The 19,833-nt window shown below is 40.8% G+C and overlaps 1 long non-coding RNA gene across 1 annotated transcript; it reads left to right on the top strand.

Annotated features, from left to right (window-relative positions):
- The first annotated feature begins 496 nt into the window (after positions 1 to 496).
- Positions 497 to 17,623, top strand: LOC117936587. Its single transcript, XR_004654981.1, has 3 exons — positions 497 to 507; positions 2,589 to 2,592; positions 17,201 to 17,623. It is a non-coding gene; the product is annotated as an uncharacterized LOC117936587 (long non-coding RNA).
- The last annotated feature ends 2,210 nt before the right edge of the window (positions 17,624 to 19,833 follow it).

Genomic DNA, 19,833 nt, shown 5'->3' with positions numbered 1-19,833 from the left:
GCTTTTGCAAATGTTAGCGTATTTTCCGCACTTACGTGTATATGCGATAAAATTGACATTATTTAGTTTGCTGATCTTCTTTTCTCTCCTTGTCATACTGTCACGCCATTGTTTTATCATTTACCATTATACCTTAACTGCTTACCGTAATGCCCCACAAAGACTTTGCTGAAAATGTTACTGCTGAGAGCCATTTTTGCATCAATAAAGCTGAACAAAGGTCTGTTGTTTTCAACAGCGGTGAAAGAAAAACACAGTTATATCCAGTTGGCTTGCTCGCTCAGCCTTTTAACTTTATTGCCAATGATTGGTTTGTGGTTAGGCACAAAGAACAACATGGAAAGTAAAGAGATAAAAATGAATAAACGTGCCTGTATAATCTGGCAAGCAGTTGTGAGTTTTACAGTACATTCCAAAAATATTGCGTCCCATGTCTTTATTTTAAAGGAAGCTTTTCTCCAGACACGGTTGACAATTTACAGCCATGGGGCTTGCTTTAGGTCCTTTGTCTCCTATCTTACACACTTTCATTCTCACACATACCTTTGTGGAGTCCCTCTACAGAGAAGTATTTTGCCAGGGAACATCAGATGCTTTCATGTGCTTAAGTCACGTCTATCACATCAACCTTAATTGGTGCAAGCGCAAGAAACAACAAACACATTCTGAGTGCTGCAGAGACAGCTCAGGCCCGAGGGGGAAGCAAATACGCATCAACATAACTGACGGGGAGAGGAGCGCGGAGGCTTTGGGACATATGAAACCAGTCTCTCTGCTATAGGATAATGTGTTGTGAAGAGCTGACCGCAAAGCTTTCCAGAGCTGCTACTGTGTAAAAGACATGCAGGCAGTGGATTAAAGGGAACATAATTTGTGTGCACACGTTCTCTTGTGCAAGGTTTTTTCTTTTTCGGGACATCAATCTAAATTAGGCACAGTATTTAGATTCCAACGAACCTTTAATTATGTGCCGAAGCTGGACCTTTGAAATGAAAACGTCACAAGTCCCCACAGTGTATACCAAACAGGCAAACACCAATCAAGACCAGCGAGGGTGTAAAAAGGTTGCAATCAAACAAAAAGAAAAATGAGCTAAGTGTCCACCTCCACATGGTTTTCCCCCTACATTTTTTTTCTTTTTTTCCTCTTATACAAAAACAACTCTTTGGTCCGTGGAAAAGCAACAGCAGCTTATAACCGTCCTGTTGTCCTCGGGTCAAATTTGACCCTTTTACAAAAAGTTGCCATGTCAGGACTAAGAAAAAAAACCCGACAAAAATAATTATTTTAACACTGAAAAAAACTAAAAATTCTGAAAAAGTAACCAAAAAAACATTCAAAACATTGCAAAAAGGTGACAAAAACTTGTTAAAAAATTGGACAATTTGAAAAAGAAAATGAAAAAAAGAATATGGAAAAGAAAATTGACAAAAACTAATTAAAAAAATCACCAAAACATTGACCACAAATTTGGAATAAAATTGATGTAAACCTCAAAGTGTAGAAAAAAACAACATGTTGAAATTTTGACCCAGAAAAGTTGCTTGGTCGACCGGAACACGATGCAGGGGTTAAAGACAGTATTTATCGGTTTGTCAAGAGGACAGCTAAAGACTGAACTGTAAATTTGTTGCATTATAAGTTGATATGGTAATAACTTTAGTGATCTGTCAACTTTTCCGTCAACTTTTATCATTAGACACAAGTTTGTGGTTATTGTTTAAAACTTCTTGGGCGCATAGTTCCCGTCCACGGGAGATAAACTCGCCGTTTTTCGGAAGTGCTGACTTCTCTCATAAATTGTAAGCATTAAACCGTCATAAACATGCTCATGCCATACATCATTTGAAAGCTTAAAGTCTCCTGATTCCATCGAGCCCACACACGAAGCAATAAGGTGACTCACAACGGTTATAGTCATGTTCTGAAGTAAAGAAACACAGAAAGATTTGAGTCTAATCGAGTGTGTGTTTCCTACCTGTCTCCTCGTGTCTTTAATCACAGCGGTGAAAAATCGCCAAAAACCTTAGTTTCCTGCATAGAACACATCCTAAGGTATTACAATATCCATGCCTTGTAATCCATAATTATCTGGTCCCTTCACAATCTTGTAGTTTCAGCCCAAGTTTTGACGTAGAGAAATCTAGATAGTGCATCATTTCTTGGTTTCTATCGTGTGTATCTTTTTCCCTGAGCACGCTACGGAAAAAACCAAAGACACCGTTACATTCTCTGGCTTGTGCAGAGACCAATGAACCTTGTTCCCAGCCAATAGCATCAGTCTATCTCAAGATACCCCCAAGCTAAGCAAATGAAATCTCACACTCCCCATTGGGCCCACGTGGGAAAGATTGACAGTGGAGCCCACAAATTAGAACATAAGGTCATAAAACTGGCATCCCTGTGTAGCCAATAAGAAGACGAGTTGATTGATATCAAACATGGCCAGAAAAAACTATTCCTGTGATCCCTTTCAGCTGTCTGAAAGCAAAAATATGGCCTTCTGATGGCATTTCACCATTTCATGAAATTATGATTACTTATTTCTATAAATCTATGTATGTACTTCTTTCAGACATATCTGTGAGTGATGTGGATGTGTTTTTGTATTTCAGAAGTTTTGTGTTTAGCACTTCTTTGGCTTTTTTAGAAATAAGAAATAAGACAAACGCACAGCCATATCTGTAGAAATACATTCATATAAAATCCATTTTATTTGTCATTTTTTTCTGGATTTTTTCTGTTCTAAGTTGAGACATGTGGCTAGAGTACTATTTTAGTATATAGCCCATGTAATATGCTTACAGTAGTGCTTTTTATCAGTTTTTCAGATGATTTACTTGGACGGAAATAGAAATTCTGTGTTCTAACCTCTGTAGCTCTGTGTCAGTAAGGCCTACTGTCACACTGCCACTAGAAACAACAAGTTGAGAGTGTTAACTTCCCAATGAACTCAGTGTCATCCCAGAGGGCCAAAGCATGTGGAAACTGCAGCACTTATTTAAGGGTAAAAATTTAGGCGAGAAAATCATATATTTTCAAGTGTCTCTGAAGAGGACTAAATACTTTCTTAACCATGCCATTCCCATTAGCCTCAGCTATATAGTACATTGTGTTTAGTGCTAATTAGCAATGCAATGCAGCTACACTAAGCTGGTGATACAGATACAATCTACACAACATTAGCTCAAAGCACCACTGTGCCTAAGTACAGCTTCACAGAGGTGCTAGCATGACCGTAGACTATAATTAAGACTTTTCCCACCCGATGATGTCACGTTCAACATCACAAACGCGCCGGATAACAGTAAATACTAGAAAGAAGCATGGAGGCCTCTGAAAATGTTTCTGTGGTTACTCTTTTTTTATATCTGTAATTATTTGGTCTCTATTTCAAACTCGGTGCCGATTGATTTGGAACAATGTTCAGAACGTCAACGGAATTTCAACATGCGTCACATGGAGCTAGATTTGTTTCTTTATTACATGTGGAAAAAAAATGGTCTGAGAGAAGAAAAAAAATGTTTGAGAGAAAATGTTTGCATACCAATAGCAAAAAACTAACATTTGAGACTATAAAACTTTTTTAAATTATTTCTGATAAAAACAATCTCTCTTAAAATACTCATTTAAACTCTCAAATATATATTTTTTGCTATCAGTGTGACTGGAGCTCACTGCCAGAGTTTCAGTTTGACTGTTAAAAAGTGTTTAGATAAATAAAAGGTATACATTTAGAAGTGGGCTGGCTGCTTATTAGCTAATGCTAGCTTCCGCGCTCAACTAAGGCAGCGCATCCATGCCGGTGACCATGGTGTAACGATTCAGATGGACTCCCATGACAAGACGCTGCTCACCCGACTGGCCAATAGGAGGGTGGCCCCGCCCATGACACTATTTTCCACATTGTGAGAAAAATCCTGAGACGAGAGCAAAAATTTCATCGAGAGCAAAGACTTAGGTTTTAAAAGCGAGAAAATTTTGAGAGAAAATTATTTTTACAAACTCACAGCAAAAAACATATATTTGAGAGTTTAAGTAAGTATTTTGAGAGAGATTTTTTTTCTCAAAAATAATTTTGCAAATTTCAAATTTACATTCAAACTTTTTTTTGTCTCAAATGTTTTTATTGTTTGCTATTGGTATGAACATTTTTTCTCTCAAATATTTTGATTTTCTCGCATGTAATAAAGAAACAAATCTAGCTCCATAGCGTCATAGCATTGCGCCGGAATAGGGTAAGAATTAGCATGTCTACCCCGTTTTCTAGTTTCTGTTACTGCTGATCAGAGCTGGAGCCGATAAATGCTAAGGGTGGGAATCACAAGAGGACAAAACCCAGATGTCAGTATGTATTTTGTCCCGTGGGAAAGGGGCTTTAGTCTAATAGCTTAGTTTAGAATTAAAAAAAACAATAGATTAGTAAAGTTGTGTCTGAGTGGACATGGCCCTGGCATGTGACCAGAATGGAAGTCCTAGTTTGTGTTTGCTAAACTGCTGCTACATCAAGAAATGCCCTGAAAGTTCAAGTTTATCTTTGAATAAACCACAGATTACACTAAATGGCCTGGAGACAAGTCAGTTTTGCACAGTATATGTTTTTTACACAAATCTAGTTAAGTCCTGTTGTGTACATCTTTTGCAGCAGTCAGTAGCCTTCATGTGCAGAAATAGGACAAGCAGCTTGATGTGATTGTGTGATTGTCTTGGGAAAGCAAGAGTGGAGCAGCTTAGTTAAGTGTTTGATTCACACCTTCAAACACCCACACACACACCAGACTGTATATATACACACACACACACACACACACACACACACACCTTTCCCTCTCCCACCATTCCTGGCATCAGTTGAAGCACTACCGTCATTACGTTTGTGTGAATTTTGACTGGCCCCTCGCCTTACTTACTAAACATTCATAGGAAGGTGACTACTCTGATGTATAAGTTCCCTTAGCTTATTTGTGCGTGTGTGTGTGTTTTCTATGAGGCCTGCATCCTGCGGTGATCGTACAGGGTGAGTGTTTCTACTAACAAAGAACCAGTGTTCAACACGTTACCGTACCACACTGTGTAGAAAAGCAGTTGTCTTTGCGCTCTGCAGCAGAACATAATTTTCTTCATGTGTTTATTCTGCAATAAATATGAAAGTTCTTTACTGAGTTTAAAGCTTTATACCTGTCAACCATGTAAACAAAGAAAAACCCTGTGAGTATGCCTCAGACGAATAAAACAAAGTGTTGCCATCTTCTCAAGCAGACCTGGCTTGCGCTAGGCGAGATTGAGTTTCCCCCCCCCCCCGTCTCGCATTGCCAGATCTCCACATCACTGTGTCAGCAATAGACTAGCAGTGTATGTTCATTTTAGTTCCTAGCTTGCATGTAAGTAAGATGACACCAACATTTGGTCTAATTATAACTGGTCTGGCAATCAAAAGAATAGTACCAGAATTTCCTGCATTCTGGTGCATTTTTATGCCTCTATTTCTACCTCAATTTTTCTATTTATGTCCAAATCTTTGTGCACATTCAAAATTTATCTCATCTTTGTTCTCTGAGATTCAGAGGAGATGATATTTTGAGAAAAATAAAGTCGTATTACAATAGGCTACCACAAGAATAAGGTCACAATATATGAGAAAATAATCCACCTGCACCATAGCCTGCTGTGCATTACGTAATTGCTCTGCTGATCCGGTAGATCTCAGACCTCCTGACAGACACAGAGGCCGTTTGAGATGCTGGTCTTTGAACTCCCAGTATAGGAAAGTGGCTTTAAAACTGCTCTACATTGGAGGTGGAAACCCAAAACTACGGCAGAAATAGAGAAATAGGGACCAATCTGCCGCAGCAAGCCCACAGCAGAGCGCGTCCATCATAAACCTGAAGCTGCGCAGACCACGGAAGGCGCGCCGCAGCAGCTCCTCGGCCTGTGCCGCTGCTCGTTTTTGTTTTTACAGCGAGAGTGGACACTACACAGGTCTGCTTCAGAGATCCATGTATTTGAGTCTGACCCGTAGACTGGAAATGTCAGGTCATGGGAACTAAATCATTAGTTTGAGGTTTTCCCCCCAATTAGGAAATGATAATCAGGTTGATAAGTAAATGTGGCTGAGGGGGTGCCCTAAGATGATCATGTTTAATGAACATGTTTTATTTTGCTTGTCAATCTCTTATTAATGGGAAGTAGACCTAAGGGCGACACGGCACCCCTAACACATTTGACGCCCTAGGCAATCGCCGGGCCTGTTCTCAAGGAACGTTGAATATTTTTTCAAATCTTTTTTTTATGTGTATATTGTTTATGGTGAAATGTATTATACTATTAAATACTTATCAAATATGTAGTCTGTGAGCATTTTCTTTTGACACCAGATTACATGCACATACCAGGCTATGTTCACCACAGGAAATGGAGATTAAGGTCTAACTTTCAAAATAAAAGTAGATGTCAGTGATCCATGCCTTCACGGATTCCTTGATCCTATTTCTACATTTGATTTCCACCTCAATTGAAAGCAAGCGACAGTAGGCAAAGTCGCATTGCACTTCCCACCTAACAAAACTGCCCTGCCACTTAGTTCCCAATGTCATGATTCCATTGTGATGGCAGAGGCGAAGGAAAAAAATAGGGACCCTATTATCAGGGTTGGGTTTTTACCCAACAGCAGGCAGAAAAGCAACATGCAGGATTCAGCAACTAAAGATCAAACTATTCATTCTCCTAGGAAAACAAACTTGACATCTGAGACATGCAGCAACACAGGGAATCCCAACAAACGGACAAAGAACTCAAAGAACAGACAGATTAATATACACAAGCAAACATATCACGAGACAAGGTACAGCTGGAGTGGGCAGGGAACTGGAATAAGGAGGGAAACACTGATTGGGTAACAACACAACCAGGACTGGCAACACAAAGGCAGGCTGACGAGGCTAGACAAAGAACAGGGGCGTTTCTCAATATGTGTTCTTCTATGGACTTGTGTTCTTGTGTTCTTGTGAAACACACCCCATCTCGACACGCCCATTTTACCGAGGATACATCGGATGGTGACTTGTGTGAACTTGGCCGGGCTGGTATCCCAGCATTCAATTCGGGTGTAAAGCGCGTATGGTTTCCGGTACACAGATTGTCACAATTTACGTCAATTAGTAAATCAATAAATTCATTTTTGGGATGTTTTAAGGCGAGAAATCAGCTGTGTAGATTTTGAATATAGGCAGTTCAACAAAAATTGATGGTGAATTAAAAAAGTCTTCGGAGTTGGAAAGCTCCACAACCCCGGGCGAGCGAGCTTGCTACGCCAGCCGGGGATGACTCTTGCGAGCCGGTCAGTCGTCAGCTCACAGACCCCTCTGCCCCACATTTAGACAGACCACTGCAGCAGCAACAATGGAAGAGGAAAGCCAGGTCCACAATTGTAAGATATTTAAAACTATTTTTACCGCTGTTGTTATAGGATATATCCCCTCCTCCTCTATCCTCCTCCTGGCTCTCCTCACTCGCAGGCTCCTCTTCTGCTTCTCGGTAAAGTATACCGACGGCAGTGGCTAACGTTACCCAGTCCATCTATAATTTTAATACCTATTTTAATGTTTCTTTTCTGATTTCAATTAAAAGTGAATCCCGAAATATGTTACAAGGTTTTCTTCTCGCCGTTGCCTCGCTATTTATACTGTTATTGGCCCGTGATACTTAATAGCACTCAAGATGAAAACGTAACAAAACAACGAGGCGGTGTGAAGGGGGACCGTCCATGCTTTATTATGAATACACACATCGAAGCTAACTATAAAGTGGCAGGCGCCCTCTATGCTGGGGGTGTTGCGCAATAACAGGAAGAACGCTTCGTCTCAAAACTGTCAACAGTGTTTTGTGTGCTTCTGAACTCGCGAGTACAGTCTTCCAGGTACAGCTAGCAAGTACGGTCTCCCCAAGAACACAAGTCCGTTCTTTGCTTACTTGGTATTGAGAAACACCCCAGGTGTACAAGGAAAGACATGCTGGACAGGGCTACAGGGACACATAAGGCACACACAGTGCAAGCACTGAAAACTCAAATATAAGAAATGTAACAAGGAACATGAAATCCTATAAAACCCAAAACTAAGTCCTCTAGACATTTAGAGTAAACAGTAAAGACAACAAAAAATATGTGTCACACAGACAGTGTTTAAGTCATAATTTTAACAACAAAAAGTTTGAAGGCTTTGGGCCAAAGAGCAGGACTGTGACAGCGAGCATAGTCAGACGTGACGTGAATAGATCCATTGAACCACATTCAAAACCCTCAAAAGATCCAAACAGAAGTAGAACAAAAACAATGGCAGCAGCATGAGGCACCAACAATAAGCCAACACTAAAATTAAGGCATTTTTTAGATTTATGGTTTTGCGGAGGTTGTAGTTTACTTTAGTGGCCTGAGGTTTATACTTGTGCATTGGTGTGTGCGTCAATCTCTTTAAGAGAATATCAGGGCCACATGTGTGTGGGGAGGGGAGTGTCTGGTAGAGCGAGTGAGATAATGACTGTGATTCGTTTCAGAGCAAGTACCGACTCTAGAGTCAGAAAAACAAAGTGTCTCCTCCGTGCTTTCTGACCAAGATGGGAAGTCTTTTGCAGGAAAAGTTAACCCTCTCTTTGAGTTCATGTTTATTGAGAAGGAGAACCAGGAAATGAGTCGCTGGAAATGCAACGCTAGCAAGCCACGGATGAGTGACCTGCTTCGTTGCAATGTGTGGTTACATTTTTGTGCACGTCAGGCTAAGACGTAGTGTTGATATCTCCACATACCTACGTAAACCTACGGTGTCAAGTTAACGCAGAAGCATAAATCAGTATTAATAAATGTCTCTTTTCCTGCAGTGATTATAAAACATCATGCTGATACTGAGTCAGTGTCTCAAATAGCACACCTCTGGACATACACCTGTTATTTCCACTTCATAGTGCGTTCACACTGACAAAGAATGGCCAAATGCAGAGCACTATGAGCATCGTTGGGCTAGGTACTTTTAAAAAGAAATAAGTTACAGTTACTAGTTACTTCTTTCAAAAAGTGACTAAATTAGAGACTCAATTACAAATTATAAAAGTAAGTAGTTACTTCAGAAAGTAACTAATGTGTTACTTTCAAGTAAATATTTAAATGCTCAAATGTGACCCCACCTTCACCCCTCTGTAATGGCACTTTAAATACATGTGCATGTTCAATTATTTATGACAAATCTGAATATTATAATTAAATGGACACTTAATACAAACGTACAAAATGTATACACTCTTTGTAGTGTGAATTACATAAGTGCCCTGATGTTTACACTTGTGTATGTGTGTGTGTGTGATATAGCAAGGGAGAAGTGAGAGAGTGACAGCGAATAGCTTCTGAGCGAGTAGCCACTCTAGAGTCAAAGTGAGAGAAACAAAGTGTCCCCACCCTGTATTTTGTGACCACAGTGGGCAATCTTTAGCAGGAAAAGTTACCTCCCCCCCCCCCGATTTAATAACGCCATACCTGTCTCTCGTTGACTGTGTTCGACAATGCGTGCTTTCGAACACCCGCCCAACTCTACCTCTGATTGGCTTACCATAAAGTTTTTCATTTTTCGTCGGTAACGGCATTATTAAGATGGGAAGAGTGATCGATTAGACAACGTTACTCGTTATTTATAACCCCGTTGGTCCCACCACTGACTACGAGTACCCGAATGATGCACCCGAAAAGGTCAAATGTTTAGTGTGATGTCGCGAGAGGCTGCGTTCTGGAGGGCCGCTACGTACCCCTGAGATGGCTGCAGTCACGAGTTGGTAACTCCACCCCTCAAGCACACGGCATCCCAACACACCTGAGATCAATCAGGGCCTGATGAGCTGAAGGGCAGCTTAAAGCCCAGAGACACAGTTGGTGAGGAGAGTGTTGCTTGGGAGACAAGCTCAAGTTGTGCTCTCAGAGGAACTATAGAGGCTCGAAGCAGCACTTTCCATGGGAAGGATTGAAAGACTGGAATACATACCTGAAGACTGGAGTTCTTATCGACAGATAGGCTGCGCGCTGTCTAAAAGTAAGGTTGAAGACTTGCTTCAAGAAGAGATTTACCTGAGGGAATTGGGTCTATGATTTGTGGTTTGAAGATACATTGTTTAAGTTTGGACTGTTGCAAGAGCAACCTTATCCTGAATTACCTTTTTGACCTTGGCGTATCCTTTTGTGTTAATTCCCAAGAACCTTATTAAAAACCTTTGTTACACTCTAACTTTGTGTCCTTGCACAGCTGAACTGTCCCGCCGAGAGCCGTGTAGCCTCTCATGATATCACATTAGGTACATCTAATGTCTTTGAATTGCATCCACATTTTCTTCACTTGCTTCCTTTCCTCGGCTCCTAGCCCTTTCCACTGAGAAAGCATGGGAGAGAGGAAACAAGGAAATGTGTTTTTAGAGGGATGACACATCCTTTTTTCTGAAGCGTTACCAACAGCTTTCAGCTGCACAGCTCCTTGGAAGGCTGTGTTTGTGTTTCCTCGCTCATAGCTCCTCAAAGATTTCCTTGCTCAACTTCGAACGACTTCCAGTTCAAGCAAGGAGCGAGGAGCTATCAAATAAGATACTTGAGATTCAGCCATTGAATGTGGAACAATGGACACTACGGGCGGAACATGGTGGGCGAGGACGCTGCAATGGTTGCGATTGAAACTGCAACAACCGATCAATACAAATACAATTAACACGTTTTTTTAAGTACCACTATGCTGTATTCAGTACCAACTACAAACCCGTAAAGCAACTTAAAAGAGGTGAGAAACTAGTGAAACACTGCCCACATATACCCACCACTTGTTTCCCTTTTCTCTTTGATTTATTTATCCAAATAACAAAAATGGTACAAATCTAGAGAAAGAGCCTTTCCTTACATCCCGTCAGCCTTGGCAGTTGTCCTCAAGCCAACAGGGCTAGGGAGGCTGGAGCTTTTAAATTGTCTCTCTGGGGAGCCAATATGCATTTCATGCTTTCTTTTAGCCAAAAGAGCATTTTAGGCGATGTAATTATTCAGCTTTCACAATGGCTGCAGCCCCCCGGCCTGTGTACCTGGCAGGCTCCCCATACAGGGTTATTTGCTCAACTACCAATTGCTTGTAACAAAATAAGAAAGTAAAAAAGCAGCTTCTGAAAAAGAACAACTCATTACTTCTCGTAATAAAGTTCAGATTTGGTTTATTCTTCCACTGCAGTTTTTCATAGTCTTATGAAAACCAAGTTGTTTAATTTTCTCTGATTTAGATGCTGTTGGTACTGACTGTCTGAAATGTTACAGTGTGAGTCATAGTGCAGGAACACATAAATGTGTATTTTTTAATAACACGTAATAAAATATAGCTGCATGCCGTAGCCACACATTCAAAAATCTAAGCAAAAGATACATGCAAACATATCCTGTACATAAACTGTGAATGTACACGCACACACACACACACAAAGTTGAATTTTCTATTTGTGCAAAGATCTTAACTTGTAAACAATTGCTCCCAGGTGAATTTTGCAGGAACACACAATGGCTTTCCTGTGTTCCATCTCTGTTAAGGCCTGAGCGGCACAGTCAATTATTTATTTAAAATTGTGTCAGAGTCTCTGAACTTATGAAACAGATCTGTGACTCCAAACTCTGATGCTCACCGGAGTTGACAGCTTTCATTTCAAAACAAAACAGTGGTTTAATAAAATAATAATTTAGTTTCCTGTAGTTAAAACAAGGTTGATGGTTGAACTTGAATCACCTTTGAGAAAACAATGGTGGTGTGTTGACGATGGTCAATTTGATTTAGATTCCTGTTCCAGTTTATAGTTATTATTGTAAACTTACTAGCAGATATTGTATTTTAAAGAGTTCAGTTTAAACTAATTTGGACATTTCCCCATGTGGACTGTACAGCCATTATTTTCCATCAATTTCTAAGGAAAACATCTAGCCTTTTAGCGATTACAGCTAAGCTAGCTAAACATTTACTTAGTTACGTTTAGCAGCTAGTTGCTAACTTCATCTGTCTCTCTTTGGTAAGTCCAATAATTATCTAATCTGTTTTAGTTTAACACAACTACTCAGGAAAGCAACTGGCCCTTTAGCTAGTACAGCTACATTAGCTAAGCTCAGCTAACGCAGCTACTATGCTACACTATTCTCTAGCTAGTTGCTTACTTTTCTGTCTGTAGGTTGATGTTAGGCACATAGTAGCCTACAGTGGGTTTATAAGAACTTGTTTTTAACTAAAAACAACTGCTTGCTGCTTAAAACAAAGTGGGAGAAGTTCTTTCCTGAGGCTTTTTTCATGGTGTCCAGAGCTTAGTGCCGCCCATGTCGATTGGGATTGGTTCAAAGAAATGGCAGAACACCAAAGATTGTTTTTCTCCCATCCCGGAATGCTGTGTGGACTAGCCACACCTTCCTCCGCAATGCTGTGGAGGAAGGTCTGGCAATGCGAGACTACTGCTTTACCTTCTCTTTTACCTAAATACCATGCAGGCCGCTTTCGAGATGCCTCTTACAAATGTAATAAGTCTGATGGCTGATGGTTTTCAACACAAATTTTTCTGAATACCAACATTTTCAAATGATACAAACACATAAAGGTCTGGAATAATTTTGGAGTATTACCATTTAACACCAAAACCGTATTTTTCTCTTTAACCTCCCCTGTTCCCTCATCGCTGTCATTTCCTTCTCCCGTCCTCACACACAGTCGCACACATATAGTTTTGTTAACAGTTCAAAGCAGAAAGAGAGGTCAGCGAGGGAGCATGTCAGTCAGACAAGTTGTCACCCAAATGATGACAAATTGGCCGCCTCTCCGCTCGCCTCCCAATCAAGTCCAGACCTGGCCTTCATGCACGCACAGTTCTTGTAAATGGAGCTCGATGGCACCGAGGTGAAACTCACAGTCACACACAGTCAGCACTCTGTCACTGCCATGTAGAGCTGCCTAGAGTCAAGTAAGTGAATTTATCTGGGCTTCAGCGGCGAGTTTTAGTGTCTTATGCTGGTCTAAATGGTATTGTGAATCATTTTTCACCCAGAACACCCACTGAACACTTCTGCTTTTGACAGGAAAATTGTCATATTTGACCAAATTGAACACAATTGCTGTTGGCATCAGGCATTTTCTTTGCACAGTATACAGTAAAGTATGACTGAGGGAGAGCCTTCACCTGTTTCTGATCTGGACTCGGCTACTAACCCTGCCCCGGCTCGAATGGGCTTGTTTCCAGGGAGACAAACATCTTGTTACCCAACACTGTGAATCTTGCAATAACATAGTCTTTATCGTTAGCAATGGATGGAAATTTTTCATTTCAACTCTTGAAGGAGAGAATATGCAGGAATGCCTTCCCTCCTGGTGAATGAATAGCGGAACAGGGGTCAAAATATTTGCCTTTTTCTGTGATCGTTTCTCTTACTTCTCTGGAACCTTTTTGTGTCTTTATTTTCTTTTCTATCTTTATTCATACACGCTGTTTGGTTTGCAACTTCACATGGAGCTGCTTATGTTTCATATTGAGAACATATTAATGAGCATTTCATCAGTGTGTCAATTCATATGTTGGTGGTGTGTGTGTGTGTGTGTGTGTGTGTGTGTGTGTGTATGTGTGTGGTAAAATTTAAAAACCTATCCCTAACCCAACCGTCCCGTTGTTCTTCTCCTAAACCCAACTTTTCCACGTGTCATGGAAACGTAAGCCCCCCCACGACCTTTCCCTTAACCTTAACCTGACGCCCATAGTCCCAACCAAACGCGTTTAGATATGACAAGTCCAAAGACACCGTACCAAGCGTCCATATTTTACGCCATGGGAGGAGTGAGAATGTGTTGCATCGGCGGGGGTGCACACATTTGGGATTAAATTGTTTTCTCACTGTAGAACCAAACCAGATAAACAATTTACATATACTATAAATTGAAAAATGAAGCGTTTTGTGAAACAATAACAGAGAGAAGTTCAACTTTAGCTGAGGTTTGCACTAATTGCGTACTAATGTATGTACCAATCACAACTGAGAAGATGGAGACGTAGAGAAGAAAAAAAAAAAAGCATGGAAAATATCAGTAAAACTCAACTTATTTTCATAGGTTGAGTTTTTTCCTTCTGCTTCTTTATTTTCTCTTTGTTATTGTTGCTTCTGTCAACCCCACACGGGATCCATAAGTTTAATGTTCTGTCACTGTATAAATCCTACCTTTTACTTTACATCTGCACTTTTGCTCCAGTGACCTCGTTGATCAGCGGGATGAACTTTGTACTGAGAAGCGCAGGAGTTTGAAGTCGTAACACACTGAGTTCATTGTATTTTGTGGCCCTGCAGAACAAATTATTTAGAGAACAGATCCAGGACAAAGGCTTCTACAAGGGTTTCTGCTGTGATGTGGACAAATCCCAGCATGACACCATTTATTGCAATCTTTGCGGTGCATTGATTCCCATTTGGTTAAAAAGTCATTGGGCTGGGAGAAGTGTGGGTGTTAGTGGGGGCAGAGGTGAAATCCAAGCTTTAAGGCCAAAACCTCAAGGTTTGCATGAAAAAAAAGATGGAGGACATCAGATGGCAAATTTAAAGAAATTAACTTGACTCGTTTTCTTTTCTTTTACCACAAGTTTCCCGCAGACGGGGGTCCGCCAAGTTGCAAATTAACGTTGATTTAGAAACAACAGAAGCCTTTTGTCTCAGAAGGCTCTGATTTTTTCTTTCAAACATTGAGCCACTTGGCTCTGCGTCTTTGTTATTTTTCCACGCGTGAGACTTTCATGATGAAATAAAGCAGAGGGCGCGCGGCGGCGGGGACGGCGTCCTCACTAGGCCTTTTGGCTGCTATCAGTCATGAACCTGATTGATGAGATGAAGCCAAGCTCTCTGTTCCATATGGTGTGTCTCAGTCTGTGTCTCTCTTTTTTTTATTCTTTCCTCTGTGTCTCTTTCAATTTGTTTTCTTCTTAACTTTCTCTTTTCTATTTCTGTCTCTTTACCTCTCAGCTTATCTCTTCTCTTTCTCTATTATATAACTTTCTTTGTCCGTGTCCCCCCCCCCCCCCCCCTTTCTGTCTCTTTCTCAATTCACTCATTTAAACTAAATTACCAAAACCTTTTTAGTGGCTTGCAAGCCTGAAAATCAATCTTGCTGATGAATCAGAGACACTCCAGTTATCCGTATCATTTGTCTCCTATTACCTTGTCAACACACACACATGCACGCAAGCACACACACACACACACACACACACACACACACACACACACACGCACACAGGCTCAGGTTCCCTCAGGTTGTCAGATTCATTCTAGACGTTTGATGAAGAAGAAGCATGTCTGGGTCATTTCCACGCGGATGTTGGTTTTGCCCGCAGAGCGTTGCTTTTAACACCGATATCTGATATTCATATTCTGTCATCTCTGATGTTTTTCTAAGCCCTCTTACCTGTCCTCATAAATAAGGATAAGCTGTGGGTCTAACGCGGGCGGTAGCAGTCATTAATGGCCGATTCCACATTCATCTCACACATCTCTAGTTTTGTGACTCAGTTTTATGGTGACGGAACAAAACCTGTTTCCCTTGGATATATAAGTCAGCTTTTTTTTTCAACCAGAGAAAGTTATGGTTGAACTAAAGCATGACATTTTCAAGACCCTCTCAACTAAGGCTAGGAGCTGATTTAGGCACCACCCCCACTGTGTGGAAATCAGACACACCTATAAAGCAAACTCACCCCACTTCACTATTTTAACAGTGTCATCCGTGTTGTTCATTACTTGACTAAGTGGAATTAACCATTTAACTATGTAGACTACTCACAGTTATGGTAGAAGCACAAATTCTCTGGAAAAAATACTAAAACAATGAAATCTGTGAGTCAGGTAGGAGGACTGTGGAGGAGGGTCTGGCTTTGCTGTGCGAGACCCTCCTCCGAAGCTGGGTGAAGGAGGGTCTGGCTACTCCACACAGCATTCGGAGATGGGAGGAAAGCACCAGATCGGACAGATAGTCTAGCTAGTTGTCTCAATTTACCCTGCAGGGATCTGAGGAACGGTCAACAATAATCCTCAAAAATCCACAGAATTTAAAATCCCAACACAAAGAAAGCGGCAGGAAACAGAAAAGACAGGCGTTTGTCGGAATTTCCTGCAGCACTGAAGCAATCCCCGGAGTGGAACATTAAGGATATAGTCTGGGAGGCTGGGGTGGATCAGTGGGTAGAGCAGTGGGTAGAGCAGCCGCAACATATTTAGAGATTAATGCCTTGACGCAGAGGTCCAGGGTTTACGTCTGACCAATGATGATTTCCTGCATCTTATCCTTCTCTCTCTCCCCTAGCTGTCCTTTCAATTAAAGGCAGAAAAGCCCTGAAAAATAATGTTTTCGTTTTAAAGGTATAGACTAGGCAAAGCGAGACTAGAATGTAATGTAATTTATTTATTTCAAGACAAGGACAAGGATAAAACATTAATCATGTATATGAATACGTGTGAATATGTGCCAGGTTCTAGCAGATTGCTCTTTTCCACCTGTAGTCCCCGAGCAGGTTGATGGACAAATACATAGGAAATTAGTATGGAGAAAGAAAGTTATTAAATAAAATAACAGGAAAAGGCAAAGAGACAATGTATAAAGCAAGTAAACATGGAAGCTGAATCAACAGGACAGGGCAGGCTGCCCCCCAACACACACACACACACACACACTTAAGTGTACACTCCTGTTTTAAAAAGTAGCAAATGCTTAGCAAGATGTAAGAAGGCGTGGGGACTTCTACATGAAATAATGTCTGTTGGCAGAGTATTCCATTGAGTCATGGCAATGCAAGAAAATGATGACTTCCCAAATACCGTGTTGCGTGGGGGAACACTACACACACCCCTTGTAACTAGCGGCACACGTAGGTGTCACTTAAAGTGACAAACCAACAGAAAATTATCAACTCAACTCTACAGTTGCGTCAGCTCTACCAAGCCCGTCTACGGAAAGCCTGTTCACTCCCTATTTAGCCTCATTGTACCAAATGAGTTCCACAGGGGGTGATCGCAGGCAAGTGCAAAAAGAGTGGAGCTAGATGGCTAAATTTGTCTCTTTCGCCTGATCAAATCTCAGATTTTTGCAAGTTCAACATGGATTATAGGTCAAAAGTTAATTGAACGAGTACTTTTGTCCTCACTGAGTTCTTACAGGTTGAGTCGTTGTTGCCCATAGCAGGCTAGCATTCTGCTAATCAATGCTGATTGGTCAGTGAAGGACTGATTACGACAAAGGATCTCGCTTGATGGCTTCTGAAGCGGAACCACAATGTCAAAGTGAATAATGTATATCTTTCTAGCACGTGTATTGACAGAGAGAGCCTAACCTGTCAGCTGTGTTGTCGATGCCTTGAAAGAAAAAAGGAAGTGACTCAGAGCTTGACGTAAAGCAGTATCTCTGGCCGTACGATATGTATGACGTCACTGAGAATTTAAAAGGCTTTTTAGAACAAAAAAATAACTCAAAAAAAAGTAACACCCAGAAGCGTTTATTTCGTTAGCCTCCCCTTTCAAATGCAACATTCAAATTACTAGACAAAAAATGTTATCTTGAGAAAAGTGGATTTGAGAGGTTTAGCTCCGTAGACCTCCATTCTTTCTGCACTCACCTGCGATCAGCCCCAGTGGAACTCTGGTGGAACTGCAACGAGTTCAGAAGCCGGAAGTGTCAAGAGAGTGAAACTCCTTCCCTTGTTAGAAATCCTTTGGCTCTCTGAGCTCTTTAGCATCTTTCAGCTTTTTTTTGGTTTGAAAACCTGGAAGTTTACTGCTTTTGGGACTAGTTTCTAGCTGGTGAACATATTGAAGCACTTATAGCAGCTAAGGAGCCAGATATTTTGTGTCAGGTTAAATGAGTTATACATAAAAAGATTTGATATTATATTTTAAGAGAGAAGTTGTTGCTTTTCCCTCTTGACTTAAACACAGTCAGGGGTTTCATTAACCAAGCATCTAACAGCCGCTTGAATATTTTGGCATAGAGTGGCTGAATTTTAACTAGAGATGGTCTGATGTCATTTTTTGCTTTCCGATACAGATTCTGCGTATCGTCAGATACCGAGTACTGATCCAGTGTGTTATATTTTATTATGTTTTAACAGCTGTGTACTTCTATCCCTGTATGGATGTGATATTTCTATCTGTGTTGTTGGTCTGGCTCAGGTTAAACTCTTTGTGAAACATGAAAAACACAAACATTGAATGCCACAAACCTTTCTTTTTTTATCTAGTTTGACAGTAAGTTATAACAGAAAAAGAACATAAATAAACTACTTAAACATAGGGCTTTATTATGTGGTATCGGATCGGTGCATAAACTCCAGTTTTTCTCGAGACCGATACCAGCATTTTAGGCAGTATCGGAGGCATCCCCAACTTTAACTCAACCAAACGACCACACAACCCATAATTTTTTCTCATTGACTACGTTGACAGGGTAGATCTGTTGAGAATAGGCTCTTTCTCTGTAGTCTCCGAGATATTTTGTTAATGGCACATGGGAACATGTGTCATATGTGTCTGCACTTTTGATTGTTGTATTTATCGTCATATTTTACCTATACACAAAACTGCACTAGTTCATACATTTCAGTCTTTATAATCTCTTTGACATAGCTTACTTTCCTCTGGGAATTGAGCATATGATGGGGCAGACATTAAGGTTAATTGTGAAACGACACGTGAAGTCCCACTCCCGCAGAACTATGAAGTAGCCGTATCAAATATCTCACTGAGAGATGTTTGGCAGAAAGAAGCAGTCTGACTTAATTTCCAAACACATGTCTGACGCACACAAAAAAAACATCCAGACTGACTGACAGGAAGCATGAAAGAAAAGAAAAGTGGACTGTGAGCTGGGAGTTCTTCTGTATTATCTGATAAAAGGAGAGAAACAGAAAAGAAATAGACAGAGGGAGAGTCCACTGTGGTTTGATAAACGCAGCAGTCAAACTTTTTCAATCAAATCACACTACATGTGGAGTCTTTGATGTCAGAGGTTCAGGACCGGGTCACACGATCATTAACGGCAACCCGAGAGAGCCTGTAGTGGCGCGTTGAAGTGAGTGCAATTCAGTGGGAACCGGAAATTGTCTCAATTCAAGTCTGAGTTGGCTTGCTGACAAGATTATAAGAGTGTGTGCAGTGACTGCGCACACCATTTAGTCTGTTACTGTAGAGGTAAGGTTAATTAGTGTCAGTGAAAGTGGAGACTGCACAATTATACTTTCGCAATCAAAAGACACTGCAGAGGCCGACATAACAGTACGACAGCAATAACAACTTGGAGGCTGAAACTGTCTGTGCTTTGTCAGACATGATTGTGGTATTGTAGATACAAGGCTCAGCTGTACTCCAACACCACACAAGTATCACCAAGGGTATTTCATGAATAAAACCTTTTTTTCTATTGAAGCATATGTACTGCTAAAGAGTCACTTTCAACCCAAAAACTGAATGTAGAGCTTGCCTGTCACGCCTGGAGACAAGTCTAACTCGAAAGCAGGCACTCCGCCAAGTCATGCCCTATCTCACAATGTTAATGCAGTGTGAATTTTCCCCAACCAGGAACACATTTTTTTCCAATTATTCCAACACCACATGAATGCAGCACAAGCGCATTATCTCGCAATGCTAACAACAGTGAAAAATAATTTGTTTATCCGCCCAGTGATTTGGTTCCTCTCCAAAATGTAATGGGTTTTTCCTTTGCCCATACTACACCCTTCCAACTAATATCATGAAAATCGGGCCTTTAGTTTTTTAGTAACCCTGTTGAC

This window comes from Etheostoma cragini, chromosome 21 (assembly GCF_013103735.1).
Source record: "Etheostoma cragini isolate CJK2018 chromosome 21, CSU_Ecrag_1.0, whole genome shotgun sequence".
NCBI classification, from domain to species: Eukaryota; Metazoa; Chordata; class Actinopteri; order Perciformes; family Percidae; genus Etheostoma; species Etheostoma cragini.
The sequence above is the reverse complement of the archived record's forward strand: the minus strand, read 5'-3'. Positions and strand labels throughout refer to the sequence as shown.